At 50.4% G+C, this 4,578-nt stretch overlaps 1 non-coding gene across 1 annotated transcript; it reads left to right on the top strand.

Annotated features, from left to right (window-relative positions):
* Positions 1 to 1,992: 1,992 nt before the first annotated feature.
* On the top strand, positions 1,993 to 2,064 carry trnae-uuc (transfer RNA glutamic acid (anticodon UUC)). Its single transcript has one exon. It is a non-coding gene; the product is annotated as a tRNA-Glu (tRNA).
* Positions 2,065 to 4,578: the final 2,514 nt, after the last annotated feature.

The raw sequence follows: 4,578 nt of genomic DNA, 5'->3' as shown, positions 1-4,578 counted from the left end.
GGTGAATGCGATGGACATGAAATCCATTGCGGTTTCCCCACGCAGGTGTGAACCCTGCCGACTACAGTTGAGAACTGTCGTCAGAAAGAAAGGGAGATTGCTCCACGGTTTTTTTAAAAATGCAAATCAGTGGAGGGGTTGAAGTATTTCAATCACATTGGGACTGGTCGGGAATCTGTAGCCCACTGCCTGTCAGGGTGGAAACAAGCAGATACCCACAGAGCTGCTATTGAGGCGATGAGCCAAGAGTTTGGAAATGAGACGAGAACAGTGAGGGGCGTGAAGTCCTGATCGAAGTTAAGCAGGCACCTGAGGACAAAGGTGTTTTATTTGCCAGTGAAAGATACTGCTTCACAAAGTTGGGACTATGAAAGGGAAGCAGTGACGGTGATTATCTTTGGCTGTTCCTCTTGTGAATGTTCCCATTGCTGCGCATGTCCGTGTTAATGTCAGAACTCTGACCCATGGCGGCGTCAGGTTCGCACATTGCCAGGGGCGCAATGGATGACGCATCTGACTCCACCTACCTGTTTGAAATGCAGCTCACAGCTTCTTCACACACCCCAATTCATCTTTCTCATTGTCCTGAAGCCGACATATTGTTTGAATTCCTGATCTGCAGGAACGAGACTCTTTTCATTGTCTCGCGTCAGTAAATGTCCCTGAGAACATCAGAGTCACGTCACAGCGCTGTCAGAGGAGGGGAAGCTGAAATAGCCCCACACGCTGCTCACGGGCACATTTCACATTCCCCAACTCACCGCCCCAACCACTGTGGCTCTTGGGAGTGGAAAGGAAACAAACACCAAAACCCAGTCTCAGCTTTGTAAGTCTTCAGGAAATAAGAAAACTGTCCATCCCTTCAGATCTTCCATCCTGGGCTGACAGCCTTGATTTTAAATGGCTGTCCAGTCAGTGCCGATTCGTTTAGGCTGAAAAAAATCTTCCTTATCTCATCACAGCATTTCTTGCCACAGAGACCTGTGTGGCAGATTTCATGCATATATTTCCTTGTATGGTATTTTGTAAATAACATTCGTTTGCTGGTTGTTTGTATCGGGTATTTCAGGTTCATTAGCCGCTGTTTAAGTGTGTTGGTAGGTTTGTGGGCTACCATGATGCTGAGAGGGTTGAGTTGTCTGGACATCATTTCCCAGATGTCTTTAATGTAAAGTAATGTGGCTAGGGTTTCTGCAGACGTTGTGTCTACTTGTGTCAGTTTGTTGATGTGAAATCGGCACACTGGGTTTATTGGGCAGGCAAAAGTGAGGACTGTAGATGCTGGAAACCAGAGTTTAGATCAGAGTGGTGCTTGAAAAGCACAGCAGGTCAGACAGCTTCCGAGGAGCAGGAAAATCGACGTTTCGGGCAAAAGCCCTTCATCAGGAATAGAGGCAGGACGCTTCCAGGGGTGGCGAGATGAATTGGGGGGTGCTGGGCCAAAGGTCGCAAAGAGTACAATAGGTGAATGGGGTTGGGGACGTAGTTGACAGGTCAGAGAGGAGGGTGGAGCGGATAGGTGGGAAGGGAGATTGACAGGTCCTGAGGACAGCGCTGAGCTGGAAGGTTGGAACTCAGGTAAGGTGGGGGGAGGGAAAATGAGGAAACTGGTGCAGTCCACATTGATGTCCTGAGGTTGAATGTATCCGAGGCAGAAGTTGGGGCGTTCTTCCCCCAGACATCGGGTGGGGAGGGAGGGACGATGGAGGAGGCCCGGGTCCTGCATGTCCCTGGCAGAGTGGGAGGGGAGGTTGAAATGTTGGGCCACAGGGCGATGGGGTTGATTGTTGCGGGTGTCCTGGAGATGCTCCCTCAAACGCTGTGACTTGACTCTGCGACGGGGCTCCAGTCTCCCCAATGTAGAGGAGACCGCATCGGGAGCAATGGATACAAGAAACAACTTTTGTGGAAGCCTTCTAACTACCGTGACCCGTGTTCGATTTCCGGGCAGAGAAGCAATTTTCAGTAGAGCTGTCAAACTTCACGACCGTCTCCCTGGTGGTCTAGTGGTTAGGATTCGGCGCTTTCGCCGCTGCGGCCTGGGTTTGATTCCCGGTCAGGGAAGCAATTTGCAGTGTGTTTCTCTCCATGCTTCAGGCTCACTGCCTTTATTCCTGACGAAGGACTTATGCCCGAAACGTCGATTTCGAAGCTGCTTGGATGCTGCCTGAATTGGAGTTGCGCAGTTATGTTGTGGCTGCACAGGACATTGGTGAGACAACTTTTAGAATATTGTGTGCAATTCTGGTGTCCCTCCAAGCAGAAGGATATTGTGAAATTTGAAAGGGTTCTGAAGCACCAATGGGTCCACAGAGGGGAAGAGGCCCTTCTGCTGCCCTGAGTGTGGGAAGGCCTTCAGTGATTCCTCTGCCCTGCTGACGGACCAGTTGGTCCACACCGGGGAAGGCTGTTCTCCGGCCCCAAGTGCGAGATGGCCTTCAGCAGTTCTTCCCACCTGTTGAGACACCAGTGGGTCCACACTGAGAGGCCGTTCTTCTGCCCCAACTGCAGGAGGGGCATTGCTCTTTCCTCCGACGTACTGGCCCATTGGTGTATCCAAATGGTAGAGAGGTCGTTCAGTTGCCCTATGTGCAGGAAGGCCTTCAGCAATTCCTCGGCCCTGCTGAGGTACCAGTCTATCCACACCGGGGAGAAGCCGTTCTCCTGCCACGAATGTGGGAAGGTCTTTACCCACTCCTCCACACTGCTGAATCACCAGCTGGACCACACGGGGGTTTGGGGGGGTACAGTGGCGGAGGAGGGGAGGCCATTCTGCTGCCCTAAGTGTGGGAAAGCCTTCAGCAATTCCTCCGCCCTGCTGAAGCACCAGTGTGTCCACCCTGGGGAGAGACCCTTCAGCTGGTCCGAGTGTGGGAAGAGGTTCATGTTTTCCTGCAACTTGCGGAAGTACTAGCGTGGGCACCAGCGCTCCCAGCAATCAGATCCCACCAGTGACGCTGCCTTCGGTCACCCCCCAGGACTGAATCTGCTGCCAGTTCTGACAGTGGGTGCAGTGGGAGAGTAGGTGGGCTGTTATTGTTTTCTGCTGGAATGCAATTGCCTCCCCTACACCCCACAAACCCAACCCCAAGGTAGCTCAGGGTTAGCACTGCTGCCTCATGGCACCAGGAACTCAAGAATACTTCCACCCTTGGGGTTCTGTGTGCAATTTGTGGAGGGTAGGAAAATGGATCTGAGTGGGTTAGTCTTCGGAAGATCAGTGCAGATGTGTTCGGCTGAAGGACCTGTTTTTCCACATTGTGGGTGTGCTATGATTCTATGAGATTTGCGTTCAGTGGACACTGTTGCTCATTGAGCCCGGGACTGCACATTGCCAATGAAATGATCCAGAGAAACCTAAGACCGCAAGACCATCGGAGAAGAAGTTTGGCCTTCTCTGCCATTCGTTCGTAACAAAAGTATTGGATGAGATTAGCTACAGTGTGGAAACAGGCCATTTGTCCAAACAAGTCCACACCGACCCTCCGAAGTGTAACCCATCCAGACCCATTTCCTTCTGACTAATGTACCTAACTCTATGGGCAATTAAGCATGGCCAATCCACAAGACCTGCACATCTTTGGTTTATGGAAGAAAACAGGACCACCCAGAGAAAACCCACGCAGACATTGGGAGAATGTGCACACTCCTCACAGACTGCCACCCAAGGCTGGAATTAAACCTGGGTCCCTGGCACTGTGAGGCTGCAGGTGTAACCACTGAGCCACTACATATTGCAACCCGAGGTTGGAAAGCCGGGTGTTGGGAGAATACAGCAAGCCAGGCAGCACCAGGATGTGGAGTAGTCAGCGTTTTGGGTATTAACCCTTCTTCATTACTGAAAGAGTGACTTATCTATGAGAAAAGATTTACATGAATGTTGCTGGGGGTTGGAGGGTTTGAGCTGCAGGGAGCGGCTGAATAACGTGGGGTTGTTTTCACTGGAGCATCGGAGGCAGAGAAGTGACCTAATAGCGGTTATAAAATCATGAGGGGCATGGACAGGGTAATAGACAAGGTCTTTTCCCTGTACTGGGGGAATCCAGAACTAGAGGGCATAGGTTTAGGGTGAGAGGCGAAATATATGAAAAGGGACGACATCTTCATGCAGAGGGTGGTACTTATATGAAATGAGCTGCCAGAGTATGTGGGTCAGGTGTTGTCAAATGGGACTAAATTAATTTCGGATATCAGGTCAGCATGGACAAGTTGGACCGAAGTGTCTGTTTCCATGCTGTACGTGTCTCTGACTTCTGGTCCTGATGTAAGTTTAAAATAGAGTCCAAGTAACTTTGAATAGTTCAATCTTGTTGAGCTCACCTCCTGAAAAGTTTCAGATGAATCCCTCTGAGAGATACTGTTTAAACATGCTGAGTTGGACAAAGTATCCCATCAAGATCAACACAAACGCAGAGTTGAAGAGGTCAGAAGTCAGAACACCAAGGGGACCAAAACTGATCACAATATTCCAGGTGCGGCCTCATCAACGTCCTGTATAACTACCACGTAACTTGCCAACATCTATACTCAATTCCCTAACTGATGAAGGCCAGTGTGCTGAAACCTTTTTTCACTACC

This window comes from Chiloscyllium punctatum, chromosome 36 (assembly GCF_047496795.1).
Source record: "Chiloscyllium punctatum isolate Juve2018m chromosome 36, sChiPun1.3, whole genome shotgun sequence".
Lineage (NCBI taxonomy): Eukaryota > Metazoa > Chordata > Chondrichthyes > Orectolobiformes > Hemiscylliidae > Chiloscyllium > Chiloscyllium punctatum.
This window is presented reverse-complemented; position numbering and strand designations above follow the sequence as displayed.